This window comes from Anolis carolinensis, chromosome 4 (genome assembly GCF_035594765.1).
Source record: "Anolis carolinensis isolate JA03-04 chromosome 4, rAnoCar3.1.pri, whole genome shotgun sequence".
NCBI lineage: Eukaryota > Metazoa > Chordata > Lepidosauria > Squamata > Dactyloidae > Anolis > Anolis carolinensis.
In genome coordinates, this window is record NC_085844.1 from 180,993,218 (window position 1) to 181,012,121 (window position 18,904).

The 18,904-nt window shown below is 44.2% G+C and overlaps 1 long non-coding RNA gene across 5 annotated transcripts in view; it reads left to right on the top strand.

Annotated features, from left to right (window-relative positions):
- Positions 1–18,904, top strand: part of LOC134298377 (uncharacterized) — a 165,673-nt gene that overhangs the window by 126,386 nt on the left and 20,383 nt on the right. For all 5 annotated transcript variants that reach the window (XR_010005417.1, XR_010005416.1, XR_010005420.1 and 2 more), the window contains 3 exons: positions 11,357–11,737; positions 13,149–13,401; positions 17,620–17,829. This is a non-coding gene — a long non-coding RNA (uncharacterized LOC134298377). The remainder of the gene's footprint in view (positions 1–11,356; positions 11,738–13,148; positions 13,402–17,619; positions 17,830–18,904) is intronic.

The following is an 18,904-nucleotide window of genomic DNA, read 5'->3' on the forward strand; positions in this document are numbered from 1 at the left end:
AGATCATCGACTAAGGTGACCAAGGCTGTCTTGGTGCCATGCCCCGGCCTGAAACCAGACTGTGCCAGATCCAGAAAATCAGTGTCAACCAAGAATCCCTGGAGCTGCGAGGCAATCACATGTTCTAGGACCTTGCCCAAATAGGGGAGATTTGAGATAGGCCGAAAGTTCCCAAATTGAGTGGGATCCAGTGATGGCTTTTTCAACAGCGGCTTGATCACAGCCATTTTTAGGCTCGCTGGAAACTTACCCTCCCGGAGGGAGGCATTCACCACCACCTTCACCCACTTAGCCAATCCCCCTCTGGCTTCTCTCACCAGCCAGGATGGGCAGGGGTCCAGGATGCATGTAGTTGGTCTCGCCTCTCCAAGGATCTTGTCCACATCCTCGAGCTCAACCAATTGAAATGAATCCATTAAAACTGGACAAGCAGATGCGCTCGATACATCCTCAGAGACTGTCATTAACATGGTGTCAAAGTCGGAACGGATCAGAGAGACTTTGTCCGCAAAGAACCGAGCAAAGAACCGAACAACCCTCTGATGACACGGAACAGTGCTGCCGGACAGTTCTATGCGGGCGCAGTGTTGGCCACAAGGTGGACTCTCCTTGCGGCTTTGATTGCCGCGGCATATGCCCTAAGATAGGAGCCTAGCTGTGTTCGGTCTGATTTGTTATATTCTGATCGCCACACGCACTCTAGTTCCCTCTTCTTTTGCTTCATCACTGCCAGCTCCTCAGTAAACCAAAGAGCTGGTTTAGCTCGGTTACTCGAGTGGGGACACTCCGGAGCAATCGTATCTATTGCCCTAGTCATCTCTCCATTCCAGAGAGAGACCAGAGCATCAACAGGATCACCTGCCAAGGAGGCGGGAAATTCTCCAAGAGCCGTCAGGAATCCTTCTGGATCCATAAGTCTCCTGGGGTGGACCATTTTAATAGGTCCACCACCCTGCAGAGGTTGGGGGGCGCAGTAAGTCTAAACCTGATCAGGTGATGATCGGTCCATGGCAAAGGAGTGATGGTGAGCTCCTCCACACGCCACCTTCCTCCCATCCCTGACAGAAGACCAGGTCTAGTGTGTGCCCCGCACTGTGGGTGGGACCAGATACCAGTTGGGACAGCCCCATGGTTGCCATGGTGGCCATGAAGTCCTGAGCCACACATGAAAGGTTAGTCTTGGCATGGACATTGAAGTCCCCCAGCACTATGAGCCGCTGGGACTCCAACGCCAGGCCCGAGACCACCTCAGCTAGCTCAGGCAGGGAGACTGTAGTGCAGCAGGGTGGTCAGTACACTAACAGAATCCCTAATCTGTCCCGGTCTCCTAGCCTCAGGTGGACACATTCAAACCTGGTTGACTGTGGGATGGGGCACCTGGTCAGGGGGATGGAATCCTGATAGATGTCACGACCCAGGCTGCAGAGCACCAATAACCATACACCGAGGCCAGAATCTATCTAATATCTTTATTGAAGGAATATATAAAGTTAATAAAAACAAGTGTAGAAAATAGTCCAGAATTAGACCTTTCAGGAAAGGTCAGAATTAGTCCAAAAAAGCAATGTCAAATAAGAAATATTAAGGTCCAAAGTTGTAATCCAATAACCGAAACACTCACTGTGCCAAGCAAAGTGAGGGGAGATGACAAGGTCCTTTAGTCCATAAAACTTGAGCGTGGCTAGGAAATAACTTGATACTTGAAACAAGGCTTGAACGTGGAACAAGGTAACTAAGAACAAGAACAAGGTCCGTGGAATAACTTGGTAAAATCCGTGAAACAAGGCAAGGATTGATCCTGGGAAACAAGGCAAGGTCCGCAGATAAACAAAGGCTGGGAAGCAAGGCGAAGGCTGGATAACAAGGCAAGGCTTGGGCAGGAGCGAGGCTTGAATCGGAGCGCGCTGTCCAACACAACTCGCTCCGTAGGCTGACGAATTGACTCCGCGAAGTTACTACGCGGGCAAAACACCTATATAGAGTCTAACTTTCTCACCGAAGCAGTTCTCTGGGAAACAGAAACGAAAGCTAAACTCTGTGACCAGATGTTAAACTCCTTAAAGATTCTCACGAGAAACAGTCTTAATTGGCAACATTCTTAGCTGCTATCCTCGCACTCCTGCGCGAAGCTGATTCCAAACTTCTCTGTTGTTTACAAAACTCCCGGCGCAAGAACACGGGAGAAGTAGGCTCTGGGGTTGTTTGACATACTTCTGGGAGACCACTTTCTTGCAGGTGCAAGGTTCCCAGATCGGCCTGGGAAAGATCTGGCTGAGAGGAATCCAGTTCAGACTGGGAAGGTAAAAAACCCAAGTTTTCATCTTCATCAGGGATTACAATGTCCTGAGCAGGACTACAAGGCCCATGGGTCATCACACTATCCCCCTCCTCAAGGCCCCTCCCAACCTGGGGCCCTCTCCCCGAGGCGCGAGGTCGCGGCTTGGCGGGATAGGTCTGATGAAAGCGGCGGGTTAGATCAGGAGCATGGACTGTGGAGGCGTCTTCCCAAGAGCGTTCCTCAGGGCCAAAACCCACCCAGTCAATGAGATATTGTAGGCGGCGGCGATGAAAGCGAGAATCCAAAATGTCCTCAACCTCGAACTCCTCCTCCCCATTCATCAAAACAGGAGGGGGGGCCGGTTGGTCTGAATCAGGACGCACACCATCCGCCGGAAGGAGCAGGGAACGGTGAAACACTGGGTGAATGCGCATTGAACGCGGAAGTTGGAGTTTGAAAGTCACGGGGTTTAATTGCGCCACCACTGGATAGGGACCAATGAACCGGGCATCTAACTTCCGGCAAGGGCGGTGGGAGGGCAGAAAACGAGTGGACAGGAAAACCCGATCTCCTACCTTGATTTCGGGGCCCGGCTGGCGATGTTTGTCAGCGTGGCGTTTATAGTCCTCCTTGGCTTGGTCCAGTTGCTGGAGCAAAAGTTGTTGCACCGCTGTGAGTTCCTGCAGCCAATCCTCTGCTGCGGGAACTTCTGAAGTTTCAATGACAGGGGGGAAGAAACGTGGATGGAAGCCGTAGTTTGCAAAGAACGGCGTTTCTTTTGTAGAAGCTTGAACTCCATTGTTGTAGGCAAACTCAGACAGTGGTAACAGAGAAGCCCAATTGTCCTGTTGATAGTTTACATAACAGCGAAGATACTGCTCCAAAGTGGCATTGGTGCGCTCCGTTTGCCCATCTGTTTGGGGATGATGAGCTGAAGATAAGCGAGAGTCTATGCCCAATAGTTTTTGTAGTGCCTTCCAAAAACGAGAGGTGAATTGAGATCCACGGTCTGTGACTAAACTCTTGGGCAATCCATGTAGTCTGAAAACATGTTGAAGGAATAGATCTGCAGTCTCTTTGGCCGTGGGAAGACCTTCACAGGGAATGAAATGGGCTAACTTGGTGAAAAGGTCCACCACCACTAGGATCGTGGTGAATCCACAGGAAGGTGGTAGGTCAGTGATGAAATCCGCAGAAATTATTTCCCATGGCCGAGATGGGGTAGGAAGGGGATGCAGAAGCCCTGAGGGCTTCTCCCTTCTTATCTTGGAGCGCTGGCATACTGGGCAGGTGTTGACATATTTTTCCACATCTTTGCGGATCTTGGGCCACCAAAAATCCCTTAGGATCAGATGCATGGTTTTAAATAGTCCGAAATGCCCTGCTGGTTTGCAGTCATGACACAGACGAAGCGCTTTCTCCCTGCCCGGTCCGGGTGGGATATAAACATGATTTCTATAGCATAGCAGTCCATCTTTAAGCGAAAAGGGAAAATGCAGACCTTGGCGAAGTTGGTCCTGCGCCCAGGCATCTGCTTGCTGACTAGCCCGGATTTCTTGAGCACAGATGGGTCCTGGAGTAGGGGAAGTTGAACCAATGGGAATGGATTTGGTGTTCCCCACCGTGAGCGTGGCAAAGTTCTCGGGTTGTAGCAGTTGGGATTCAAAGGTCTCCTTGCGTCCTGCAGCGTATTCCGGTTTACGTGACAGGGCGTCTGCTTGCTTGGTTTGGGCTGGGGTCACATAATGGATCTGGAAGTTGAAACGTTCAAAGAATAAAGCCCAACGTTGCTGCCTCTGATTTAGTTTGCGGGCAGTTCTTAGATGTTCTAGATTACGATGATCAGTGTGGACTTCAATGGGAAATTTGGCCCCTTCTAGCCAATGTCTCCAAGTTTCAAAGGCTGCCTTTATGGCCAGTAGTTCTTTTTCCCAAATGGTGTAATTTCTCTCTGGTGTGGTTAGTTGACGAGAGTAAAAGGCACAGGGATGGAGGTGATCTCCCACCGGTTGTAAGAGTACAGCCCCAATTGCCACATCAGAGGCGTCCGCTTGCACAACAAAAGGGGTTCCAGGATTTGGGTGCTGTAGAATTGGCTGGGAGGTGAATAGTTTCTTTAGTTGCTGGAACCCTTTCTCTGCTTGATCAGTCCAGCGGAAAGGCTGCTTTCCACGGATGCAGCTAGTGATGGGGTCGGACCAACGGGCAAAATCTGGAATGAACTTGCGGTAATAGTTCGCGAACCCCAAGAAACGCTGCACCTCTTTCTTGTTAGTTGGCGCCCGCCATTCCAATACTGCTGAAACCTTGGCTGGATCCATGGAAAGCCCTAGAGGCGAGATGCGGTAACCAAGGAAATCTACCTCTTGTAGATCAAAGGCGCATTTTTCCAGCTTGGCATAAAGTCCATGATCCCGCAATCGTTGCAACACCATTTTGACGTGGTTCTCATGTTCTGATTGTGATCTAGAAAACACCAAAAAATCGTCCAGGTAAATTATCAAGAACCTGTCTAGATAGTCCTGAAAAATGTCATTGACAAAATGCTGGAACGTTGCGGGAGCTCCGCATAAACCGAAATTCATAACTCGGGACTCGAATAATCCGAATTTGGTCTGGAAGGCGGTCTTCCACTCGTCCCCTTCCCTGATGCGAACTAAGTTGTAAGCCCCCCGAAGATCCAGCTTGGTGTAAACCTTGGCTCCTCGAAGCCGATCCAGTAGATCCGAGATTAAGGGCAGGGGATAGCTGTTCCGCTTGGTGATATTGTTCAATGCTCTGTAGTCCACCACCAAGCGTAGTTCCCCCGACTTCTTCTTCACAAACATCACTGGGGAGGCGGCTGGGGATTGAGAGGGTCTGATGAATCCCTTGCGAAGGTTTGTCTCTAGGAATTCCCTGAGAGCTTCTTGCTCTGGTTCAGTCAGGGAGTAGAGATGCCCTCGCGGAATCGGGGCCCCCTCCACCAAGTCAATGGCACAGTCATAAGGTCTATGTGGGGGTAATTTTTCGGCTTCTTTCTCATTGAATACATCCCAATACTCGGAGTACTTCTTTGGCAAGGTGATGATGGGCTCGGTGTCTGTGGCATGGCATACCTTGGCTACGAGGCAATGGTTTTGGCAGTACGGTGAAGCAAACTGCAGTTCTCTGTTGGACCAGGAGATGTTAGGGTCGTGGAGAGTCAGCCATGGAATTCCCAAAATCACAGGAAAATGGGGAACCTCGGTAACAAAGAAGGAAATCTCTTCCATATGTTCCCTTATCCACATCCTGGTGGGTTCCGACCACTGACTTACGGGACCCGTCTTGAGGGGGCGGCCGTCTATGGCTTGCACCACACGGGCATTCTTGAAATCATGATATTGTAATCCCAGAGAGTCGGCATACTCTCTATCGATGAAATTGTTGGTAGCTCCAGAGTCTATCATAGCGTGGATCATGACGGGTCCCCTTTTTGCTGACCATAAAGTGACCACGAGAAGGAACAGGACCCCGGTTGGCGGCTCTTGGATGGATTTTTTGACCGGGTTGGCGAGCCTCTCTACACCCGGTCGTTGGCTTCCCCCGCCGGCTGTGTGCCAGTCGGCTCAGACGCCTTCGTCTCCGTGGAGGACGCCGCCGCAAGACGGGCGGCCGGTTTCCCTTTGGCTGGGCACTCTCTGGCGAAGTGGCCCCCGTTCCCGCAGTACCAGCAGAGGTTTAAGCGTTGACGACGGGCCTTCTCGGCGGCATCTAGTCTGGGACGCACATTGCCCAACTGCATCGGCACCTCCTCGCCTCCTCTGGGGTATGGGGTTGGCGGTGGGGGTCTCCACACTGGTCGTGGCTGAACGCTGGCGGGAGCGGGGGGTTTTGCCCCGGCTCTACTGCCCTGGCCTCGAACCCACTGTTTCCTGTTGGCAATCATGACTTCAGCCCGTAAACATTGATCAATGAGTGCCTCGAGGGTCTGGGGAGGGTCCACCTTGGAGATTTCTTCCAGCATTTCAATGTTGAGACCCTCCCGGAATTGTCCTCTGAGGGCTACATCGTTCCAGCCGGTGTTGTGGGCCAGCACTCGGAACTCGGCTATATACTGAGACATAGGTCTGTCTCCTTGGAAAAGGCGACGGAGTTTGTGACCGGCTGCCTCCAAATTGTCCTCGATTCCCCAAGTCTCCTTGAGGTGGTCCAAGAAGTGTTGCGCTGATCTTAGGTGTGGAGAGGCTTGATCATACAGTGCCGTCGCCCAATTGGCCGCTGGCCCGTCTAGAAGACTGTAAACCCACGCCACTTTGATGTCTTCTTGGGGAAACTCGGCATCTCGGGCCTCTAGATAAGCTTGACATTGGCGACGGAAAACATGAACCTTAGAAGCTTCTCCAGTAAACTTGGTGGGCAACGCCATGGCCGGGAGGCGGACTCCGCGCTCCCGCAAGCCCTTTATTTCTCCATCCTGGGCGTTGAGTCTGTCGCGGATGCGATCCACCTCTTCCTTGTCGATGGTGTAGGTAATCGGCTGGCCGCTCGGCCCAGGTACGGCTCCGGTGGACATTCTGGCCGAGGTTAATTGGTGCTTAGGGTGGCGGAGTCAAACTGTCACGACCCAGGCTGCAGAGCACCAATAACCATACACCGAGGCCAGAATCTATCTAATATCTTTATTGAAGGAATATATAAAGTTAATAAAAACAAGTGTAGAAAATAGTCCAGAATTAGACCTTTCAGGAAAGGTCAGAATTAGTCCAAAAAAGCAATGTCAAATAAGAAATATTAAGGTCCAAAGTTGTAATCCAATAACCGAAACACTCACTGTGCCAAGCAAAGTGAGGGGAGATGACAAGGTCCTTTAGTCCATAAAACTTGAGCGTGGCTAGGAAATAACTTGATACTTGAAACAAGGCTTGAACGTGGAACAAGGTAACTAAGAACAAGAACAAGGTCCGTGGAATAACTTGGTAAAATCCGTGAAACAAGGCAAGGATTGATCCTGGGAAACAAGGCAAGGTCCGCAGATAAACAAAGGCTGGGAAGCAAGGCGAAGGCTGGATAACAAGGCAAGGCTTGGGCAGGAGCGAGGCTTGAATCGGAGCGCGCTGTCCAACACAACTCGCTCCGTAGGCTGACGAATTGACTCCGCGAAGTTACTACGCGGGCAAAACACCTATATAGAGTCTAACTTTCTCACCGAAGCAGTTCTCTGGGAAACAGAAACGAAAGCTAAACTCTGTGACCAGATGTTAAACTCCTTAAAGATTCTCACGAGAAACAGTCTTAATTGGCAACATTCTTAGCTGCTATCCTCGCACTCCTGCGCGAAGCTGATTCCAAACTTCTCTGTTGTTTACAAAACTCCCGGCGCAAGAACACGGGAGAAGTAGGCTCTGGGGTTGTTTGACATACTTCTGGGAGACCACTTTCTTGCAGGTGCAAGGTTCCCAGATCGGCCTGGGAAAGATCTGGCTGAGAGGAATCCAGTTCAGACTGGGAAGGTAAAAAACCCAAGTTTTCATCTTCATCAGGGATTACAATGTCCTGAGCAGGACTACAAGGCCCATGGGTCATCACAATAGACCACCGCGACCCCGCCTCCCCTCCCTCCAGATCTCGGCTGGTGCTGTACGGAGTAACCCGGCAGGCAGAGCTGGGTGAGATTAACTCCTCCCATCTCATCCAGCCAGGTCTCCATAATGCATGCCAGGTCTACATGCTCATCCAAGATGTAGACCTGATCTGTTAGGAAAACAGAGATTTGCCAATGCATAAAACAGCAGACTTTCAGAAGTGTTTTTCCATGCCCAATATATATATCCTCTCCCATAAAACAACTTGTCTTATATCATGCACTCAAGAGACAAAAATGAAGTACACTTTGATTAAAAAAAACATATTTGGTTTACTCAGAACCTTCATGTGTTCAGCATACACAAGTACACAACTTATCAGTCCAGTTTCAGATATGCTTGAGATAATTTTCTGTGTCATCTGGCCAGGACATCTCTTACAACAAAAACAGCAAGCAAGAGTGTGATTTGAGATCTGAAGTAATCTGTCTGTAGTCTGCAGCCCCTTTTTTATAACTTCTCAGGAACCATAGAGTAAAGGAAGCTGCATACCAAAACATAAATACAAACAGTAAGCAACAGGGTCATAGATAAACATTCCTAGAGACGGCTTGAAGACGGTTATTTCCAACAAATCGAGACTCACTAGAAATGACTGCTAAGATGACATGGGAATCCCCAAACTATCTGAAAAGCAACCAATCCAATAGTCAAGCAGCCATTGGCCTTCTAGACCAGGCCATCTCAGTAGGTCCTCCACCCTTGCAGAATCTCAAAGTTCCTGGAAATCTAAACTCTACTCGTAAGTGATCTGTCTGAATGTGAAAGAAAGAAAAAAAAGGATTCATCTAGTTCCTAGCAACATGGCACAACGTGATTGATTTTAAGGGGTAAGTGCAACTTATTATGTTATATTCATCTCAGGTGTAACCTATGATTACAAACATAGAAGTATGCAAGTATAATAAGTACTAGTTAACTATATTATAAGTGCAGAGCTTTTAGCAGAACTGCAGCTTAGTTACTAAAACAGTTGAGTCATTGGAACTTTATAAAAAAAAAACAAAGAAACACGAGAAATTCCTCAATAGTCAAACTTCCTGTCATTACTATAATCCTAAAAAGGGTTTCCTTTTGCTGCCTTTGTAAAGGTTCCCTTCATACCATGGCTATGTGTGAGAGAATTGGAAAAATAGACACACACAAAGAAATCTTTCCTCTTTCATTTTAATTAAACTTTAATATGGGAAGGCCACCAAGGAAGTGTATTCTGAGCTTAGAACATGTGAGTACAGGGCAAATTCAAGTAAAAATAAAAGGCTAACCCTTGCAATGTCTCCTGAAACATTCCTCTGGTTTCTATTCTGCTCTGTGAACATACATTTGTTCTTAATCATCAGCTTGCACATTATATGCAGTGAATTTTAGCAGTTAAGCAAGATAGTCCATCGTAGCAACTTATATTAATATTTGTTTGAATAATCTATTTAAGATGATGTCTGGCCAGCATTGTGGGTTCTCTGGCAGGAATTCCATACTTACAGATGATGGTTTTAATATGGCTTGTCTCTGTTTATTTTCACTGTGTTCCACATTTTCTTATTCAGAATTTGCCCATTTTTTTTCTTTTTCAACGGGATGTTCCACATTCAGGTTCATCTATGGAATTTACATTTATTTTAGTCAGGATTAAATAGTTTCCATTTATTTCTATAGGTAGTTTGTACATTTATTCATTGCAACTTGCTTATATTCTGCTACCAAATATAATCATTGCATACAAATGTTCATACCTTCCTCCTACTGCCTACATAGGTTGAGAGGTTTCAACCTGTGGACCACGGCCCAACAGTGGGCTGCGAGAACGAAAATCTGGTCCATGAACCTCCTTCCTCTTTATTTATTAATTTTATTTGTTTTCTTTCCGTTCCTTTCCGCAGAGATGACAATTGCATTGGATAGACCACATCAGCTCTAGATTATTAAATGTGGCAGATGGTGACTACTGGATAGTGTCAGGCTCACTTCAAAGGACCAGTCTGAACGCAGATCAGAGATAGCTGCTCTCAAATCCAATCTTTATTGAAGAATACATGACTTTGGAAAAGTCGAGAATGACCTAATGTTTACATACACTCATTTTTATCACCTCTGATGCAACGTAACACCACACGCAAATATCATCATCAAACCCCACCCTTTGTATCACATTTCTACTATTCCCACACACTATACCAATTATAATTGTTTATACTTTCAACCCTGAGTTCCCAGGCTCATTCTATCTTCTCCCACCAGGTGCTTTCAGGGTTATTTATGTTATGACTCCAAGTCCAGGGCTTGGAAATTCAGCCCTGGGACTTGGTTCCATGACATGGCGCCCTCTTTTTCTTCGTCCTCCTCTTCGGTTTTTCTTTCATCACAATCCTGAAATAAATCAAACAATAACTCTATGTGTCCATTTTGTCCAAAGTCCCCATATACTTTTTCAGTAAGCTGCGATGGAATACTGGGTGTATTTTCCCTAAACTTTTTGGCAATGCCAACTGGAAAGTTACTTCATTGATAACACCCTGTATTCAGGGAAATTCAGCCCTGGGACTTGGTTCCATGACAGGATAGCATATGTTTTATATAAGAAACTAGAACTGATGTGGTCTCTCCAATGCAATTTTCTGAATCAGCACCCCAAATAACCAAACTGAATCTAAAGTTGACCAAAAACTGATTCATAACCGTTTTGGTACTATTATTGGAGAGTGGTCCCTGGTCAAAATGATCCCTGTTCAAGTGGACCCTGGTCAAAAAAGGTTGGGAACCACTGGCCTACACCTAACATGGAGACTTTGTAGACAGGTGCTTCTCAGGTTAAAAAATCATGTGGATTGTTTGTACCATTATGTGGTGGTATAATGCTTCTCCTGACAAAGCAGATACTTTTTTGTCACTGGAAGGCCAGTCAGCTTCAATGGTGATTAATGCTTATGACGAGAGATGGTTGATTCACCATTCCTGGAACAGGATGATCTGGTCACAGTTTTGCACTCCCCCTCCCCCAACCACTGGAATAACAAGACCACACAGCAATATGGGATTGAATATGGGCAACTTTTATTTATGTTACCTATTTAGCCTTCTATGAACTGCAAACATTTCTAAAGGGTATGAGCTTGGTGTGGAGTAAGCTGAGGCAGTGGCCATCCAAGACCTACTCCTCAGCTAACTTGGGTGGGACGCCTTGGTTCCCAGATGCTATACACTGTACTATTTCCCAGGTGACTGATCAGGGAAACGGAAGGAGAATTATGTCCCAACTCAGTAGGATTTATTAATGCCAGAACTCTCTCTCCACTCTCAGGCCATTTCTGTTCACCCTCACCTTGGCTATTTAGACAACAGGTGAGGGTTTCCATTCCTGGCCCACATCCAAAGGGGTTTTTTAGGTGTACACCAAATGTTTACAGCTATAAATTAGGGGCAAGCATCTGTTTTGCCCCATTCCCCACCAAAAGGCATATATTCCCCTTTGCAGGTCACAGAGGAATTGGTGATTGACCGTTTCCTAGAGATGGATACCATCCACCCTGAAGAAATCTTTATCAAGATAAGTTATGTCCTGGTGGTGTGAGTATGGTCCCATACCGCTACTCAATGCCTTGTGAATTGCCCTATTCACTGAGCATGTAGAGACCATTTTCCTTTTTCTGCAGATTTATAGTACGTGCTTTCCAGTCTCTAATCCTGCTGGCATTTCTGTCATCCTTCCCTGAGTAATCTCTGTGTGAAATGGAATTGCAACAAGGTACCTGCTTCTGACTGTCACACTGGAAATTGATCATTGGAGGAATGTCAGTCATTTGCTTCGTGATCAACAGAGGACTAGACTTCTGTTGTTTGCAGCATCTGCAGCCCAGTAAGTGGGAACTGAAAGTGTTGGGCTAGGAGACGGTACATAGTTACATAAGTACATACTCGTAGCTAAATAGGTGACAGAGAAATGTGTCCATCCATATTACCATAACATTTATGTCAGAAGAATATAATGGGGAATGTGGTAGATGTGTTATTCAAAGCTCATTGAAAGACACAAATCAAACTCAAAGCTCACTAATAAGTGTCAGAGCATTTTGTTAGAGCATACTAAGAAAAATTGTAATGCTTTGCATCGACACCTCCCACTGCACAACATCCTCAAGGCTGTAGCAAATGTCTTTTGCGCCATCCTATATACTTTTATTTAAGTATAGAAACAATGTATCCTTTTTACAACAAGTGAAATAGATGTTTCTTCTACTTAACTCACTTTTATAGCTGGAATAGCAGAAACATTACTGAAAACCTACTTGCTATTGCAAACCACTGACACACACACCCTCCCTCAGGACACTTTTAAAGTACTTCTTATACTATGGAACCCACATTTTCCATGTTTCCTCTTAGTGTAGATTGTTTTTGTTTATAGCAGCTAAAGAAAGCAGTTTTCTGAAAAATGTGCAGGAAGACTACTTCTGCTTAAATAGCAGAGGGATTTAGGATAGTTCTCTGGTGAGACTGCACAACTTTAGGTCTGGTGTGAACCATGGCACTTTTCATGTTAAAAAGAAAGAAAGAAAGAAAGAAAGAAAGAAAGAAAGAAAGAAAGAAAGAAAGAAAGAAAGAAAGAGAAAGCACCAAAGCATTGATCTTTCCCCATTATAGTTTTTTTTCTATTAAGATAATTACTCTCTAAGAATAGAATCCTGTCCTCTCTGTACAAGGAAATAATCTTCAAGTCCCCCATGACCTTTCCTGGCCTCTTGAAGAATAGGTTGGACAAAGAATGTCCATGTCTTCTGTTTTTAATTGTCTAGACACTGAAATAGTTCTAAAGGAATCTACCTACATCTACTGTAGGCCATAGTCTGGTTCAGGAAACTCTTTGAATGTAACAGAAGTAAACAGGAACTGAAAATATGCTCAGTTACAGATAAGACAACTATTATGAAAAGCATCTTGCCATGGCGAAGCTTGATTTTGGCTCTTAAACTTTTGGTGTTCCCACAACAAAATCCATTGATAACATAACCATGCTTTGCACATCCAGTTCCTTTTAGCTGGTTTATAACACAGCTGCTATATATTATCTTATACATTGGGTCACAAAGATGCATTCTATAGGTACGCTTGATCAATTACGAGCATCCACGCCACCCTCATTCACTGCTTTTCATCCTGATGTTCAGGGTCCCCTGTTCTCAGCCACTTGTACATTTCAGCACTCGAAACATACCAAGAAGGACAATCAACTAACTAAGATATATACCCCTTTCTCTGTGTTTCTCTAGCTTTCTCCCTAATCCATTGTGCTGACCAATTGTATGATCATAAAGACGAGAGTTTGGGGCCCGTTTTGTGGCAGAGAAGGACTGTGCATGTAATCACAAGCTTACTGCATCCCATCCCATCTGATGACCCCTCCCTTCCTCTCTGTGCTTATCATGAGAGCCCTTTCAAAGGAAAATTACACCAGACTTCAATGGGAAGGGGGAGGGAGCATCCCTCTCTTTCTGAGAGTATTCAGTGCCACAGCCACAAAAGGTGAGAACTACAGAACAAACCTCTTCTGCTTTAATTGGGAAATGTTTCCAGAAAGTAGCAAAAAACCCTATTGAGATCGGGTGGTCCCATTTCCCAGAGACATGCAGGTTCAATAATATACTGGTCAACAGAGTAACCCTATCCTGAACAAGCTTTTGTTTTTTCAAAAAGGACTAAAATAACCACTTGGCAATGTTAAACTAAGGCATGGCATTTTAATACGAAAATGGAAGTCTAGTATATTTTGGTTTTCCATCACAATGACCGCCCTCAATTAGATCACTTAGGCTTTGCAAATTGGTTTCTGCAGGGTCTACTAATCATAAAAAATAATCCATCCATATTTATAGCAGGATGCTTTTTTTTCCAGAGCTGTTTTTGCTCATTCCCATAGTAACAACAAGTGCCTGTTTTGGCCTTGTGCCACAATGCAATATTCAAGAATGTTCTTTTCATCTGTTTTGAAAGAGAGGCAGGTATGAATATTTATATTACACTTTACATTTTGATAAGTTGAAGTATTTGCTGGCAACCTCTCTATTTTCTCTTGATTGAAAATGTGAATTTTTATTACACCAAGGACATCCAACGCAGTACTTTTTAGTGCTGTTTATAATGATCTCTCATTCTGAGATAATTTTTAATGGTCCAGGTCTCTCAGGGGGATTCATTGATAGGTTCAACCAAGCAACATTTTGGTTTCAGATATGGGAATAAAGTGGCTGGAAAGGACTCAGTCCTTCCATTGTCCCTATTAAAATTGTGGAGTGGATGGGATTTTATACTAGCGAATGACTAGTTATGAATCATAACATATTTCAAAGATAAACGTGCTTTGCCTTCAGTAAATGGCATTGAACAAGCTGAATCCCAAACATTTAGAGAAATAGAGAAATATGGACTGATAAGTTATAGTATTATGAATATTTATCTGCTACTAGAGTTGAAAAAAAATTCACATTGACCAGAGGGTTTTTTTTAAGTAAACTATTCCAATTTACTTTTTGCAAAACTTTGAAAAAAGGACATGCACATCTTTTGATCTTCTGTCATTGAAAGAAAACAATGAACATCACATTTTTCCTTTTTCCATTTTGAATTATATGGAAAAATATCCAAACAGCTGTGAGTGTGTATTGTACCAGATACTGTTTGGTCCTGGCAGCTAAGCAGTGTCAGCCTATTTAGTACTTGGATGGGAGACTGTCAATGAATATGAGATGCAATAGGCTATATTTCAGAAGAAGTAACTGAAAAAACTATGAATACTCCTCGCCTAAGAAAACCCTGGTGGTGGTGCAGTGTGTTAAAGCGCTGAGCTGCTGAACTTGCAGACCGAAAGGTCCAAGGTTCAAATCCTGGGAGCGGAATGAGCGCCCGCTGTTAGCGCCAGCTTCTGCCAACCTAGCAGTTTGAAAACATGCAAATGTGAGTAGATCAATAGGTACCACTCCGGTGGGAAGGTAATGGTGCGCCATGCAGTCATGCTAGCCACATGACCTTGGAGGTGTCTACGGACAACGCCGGCTCTTTGGCTTAGAAATTGAGATGAGCACCAACCCCCAGAGTCGGTCACGACTGGACTTAACATCAGGGGAAAACCTTTACCTTTAAGAAAACCCTATGAAATTCATGGGCTCACCATAATTCAACAGGCACACATATACAAACATACACTCATTGTTGAAAAAATGTATGCAAACATACCTCAGCAATATGTGAAATGAAAAGAAAAGAACAGGCACAGAAATCAAGACAGAAAATGTTATATTCACATAAGAGAAGCCAGGAATTTAAGCTCATTTGGGTTTATTTCAGAATACATGGAAATCAGTCCATTTATGACCATGTCAATTTTGCATATATTAAATCATAACTGTGTTCAAGGCTTTCAAGCCTTGGTGTGATTTTCTTAAAAATTACAAGTTTCCATTTATGTTTGTATGCAGTTTGCTAGGGTTGTGAATGTTTTGTTTTTTACAAATTGGCTCCTGCTGGTTTGGCCCTTTCTGCCAGCCGTAACAGCCAGAGCCGTCCCGAGGTAATTTTCGGGAGTAGGCAACTGGAATTTTGGCACCCCTCCTGAATTTTGCCCCCCTCCCCCAAAACGTGAGGCCGGGGTTGCAGGGTGGGCGTTAGGCCATGCCTCCCAGAGAGACCCAGAAGCAGGCCGGGCATGTCATTTCTATGTGCCAGGAGAGCTCCAGCAGCATAGTAATGGCAGTAGGGTGAGTAATTTTTAATTTTGAAGCCTTTTTTTTGGGGGGGGGGGGCTGTTGGTGTTTGGATGCCTTGCTGGAAGGTCCAGGAGGGCATCTAGATACACAACTCCAGGAAAGCACGGGTTTTGGGGGGAGGTGTGTGGACTTTAACCTGCACCCAATCAGGTTTCTTTAATTCAAAACTGCATACACGGGTTAAAGTCATGTGTGGAAATGGCCTGAGCCTTAGGCTTTCCTCTGTGTGATGAGGGGGATAAAGGGGAAGCTTGGATGGCTCGGGGCACGAGGTGGGCACCACTGGCGGCACATGTGAAGAGGTCCAAGAAGAAAGGGGAGCCTTGTAAGTTCCCCATTGCTGCCAATGGGTCAGATCTGCCTCAATCTTTTGGTTGTCGAATTGAAAAACTGATTTTTTTTTCCACCTATCGAATTCGGGAGGCTCCTGAAAAATCCTTCTGGTGGTCCACCAAAATGTGGATACTGAAAACAGAACGAGGTTTAGCTGAATTGCACACCCCTACAGTTTGCCTCTTGAATTTGTATGAAATCTGTCCCAATACACACCTTTTGCTTATTTTTGTATACAACTACTTCTTTACCTTTTCTGTCCATGTCCAATATATAGTATTCTCACTTATACATTTTTTGTACTAATCTTAGAATACACAAAAGCTCTGTCACAAACCTGGAAAAATATCTCCTATTATGATCACAAACTAGTTTGAGTAGATTTGCTTTTATAATTCAGGCCAAATGAAATTTTCTTCAGTTCCTGATTTGAAATGTCAATACAAAGCTACAAGAATGTCCATCAGGGACTTAGTTTGTGGAATGAGAATCTTATTCCACATACCAATTCTAGACATGTAAAAGACCGCAGACCACATTTTCGGGATTGATTATTTTGGTGATTTTGGGGCCAAACTGAGAGGTGGGTAAATTAATTTTCATGATGAGCTCCAGGTTTCTTTGTTGATTTCTCAGAAAACAAAAATCTGTCTGTTGCATTGTCCCACAATTTAATTGCATTATTTTAACTATTTATTTTTCTTTTTATGCTTCCTTATATAGATACTATGTAGAAGAGAACCCAGGTGTCCTAAACTGTCATAATACTATATAGTGCTGGTAGGATCAGCAAGTCATTTTACTTGCCCCAACAATGAACTCTAGGAATGGAATCAATTAATATTAGTTTAAACATTATCTTCTGGACTTTAATAGAAGGCTCTTCCAGAAAGAAAGGAACTGATAAATGACAAATAGCATAGCCTTATTTTCATGGCTTCTTGCAAGAACATTTTAGTACATACATATCCAATTAAAACTGATAGCATAGTCAACAAAAATGGTGTCTCAATGAAAAAGTACATCTACATATCATTATGCTTCATACTTCCAAAGATTTCACATGAAAAATGGAATCAGATATAACCAGAACCAATATTTTTAAACTGGACCCTGAATTTCTAACTTTATTTTATCTCTGCTACCAAATATCTGCCAAAGATGGGGTTAATGATAAACCCAAAGAAGATTAACTCAGGCCAGTTTCAGACTCATGACTTTAGGAGGTTAGTAACAGACACCTGTAAAGATTGCTGGGGTTCTTTTTTAAGACAAAACCATTTTTAAAAAGAGCTCAAACACTTACTGACTTTTCAAGCTAAATACTTCATTCATGCTTCTTTTGTTTTGTCACTGCTCTTCTATAGGCTCAGCCAGCTAACTAGGATGATAATGAACTAGCAATGTGTGTTGTTGTGTATGCATATTCACTGATGAGATTCAATAACACAGAATAAGGAGATAATGAGACTCTGCTTTATTTGTTATTAGGTGGGCAGTCAGTGAAACCCTCTGTTCTCCCTTAAGTGATCTGGGTTGAGAAAGGAAACTTCCTTCTTAGGCTCACACACCATCTCTTCCAAAATTGTCTACGTAAACATAGGGGGGTGGGGTTGTGACTCTCAACTTATGTTTTATGTTTGACCAGGTGCTTTCTTGCTGAGGCTTTTCCTTTATCTCTGTTCTGACCACAATCTACTTCTTAAGATGTCTCCAACTTGACTTACAACTTCACCACATGGGCAAAATTGCCTGTCCTGGGACAGTTTGACCTCAGTGGATTGCTGTGAGGTCACAGCTCTCTTCAGGCATGGAGCCTGCCAGATCCCATCACACAATGTCAATCTGCTTCCAGCAGGTATCTTTATTTAAAGTGAAGTCAATCTGAACTGTCTCAACAGGTAGCACCGGCAACCCAGGGAGCTTTCCATGTTGCATAGAGAAGAATGGGGGGGGGGCAATGCAGGACACGGGGCGGGCTTCCCCCACCCCTCACCAGATTTGCCACAATCCATGGTGAATCTCCCCGCTTTTGCCCACAATGTGAGCAAATCCTTAAACTGTTGCACAAGACTTCTGCTGTGGTGAAGGCAGACAGAACTCTCCCACTTCAAAATGATCTCAGATAACGTTTTTCATTTCTGTTGTGACTCAGACGTCCTGTCTCCCATCTAACATTTCAACAGTAGCAATAACAGCAAAAACAACTAGAGACTTGAGTGCAGGAGGAAAAGTGAAAAAATTTAAAAGATTCCTTGTGAACAAAGGTGACACTTTCCATTACAGCTTTTTCACAATCTCCTAGGAGCACAGGATAAAATTACACAGCAATGAGCAAAGCCTAGCTTCCTTCCTTCCTGTGTCACACCATCATGAAGGTTTCTTTATATGGTTGTGCTGGAAACACTGTTTGGCTTTTTTCTATCTTGTTTCTAATGCATGAATTTCTAGAATGGGCAAGGTGTACTGTTTTACTTCAGAAATTAACTGGGCCAATCTGTAATAATTGCTGTAATAAGATGTTTCACACATATGTCTATATTTGATGTTTTTATAGTTTTAATGATTTTAATCTATAGTTGTATGTTTTTTATTTAGATATGTGATATATTTTTATATATGTAAGGCATTGAATTTTGCCATTTATTACGTTGTAAACCACTTTGAGTCCCCCCCAGGGGTGAGAAAAGCAGTATAGAAATGCAGATAATCATCATCATCATCATCATCATCATCATCATCTGTCCAAACCTAAATTTTATTAGCTTCATTATTTAGATTAAGCCAAGTGGGTTGCACAGCCTTAATAAGTATTTTTACTAGGCACCACATTTACAGATTTTACAGAAATCTGGAATCTCAGATAAGGAAGAAAGTTACTTTGACTGTGAAATACAACAGTTAAAAACATAGAAAGATGGTAACAACTTCTC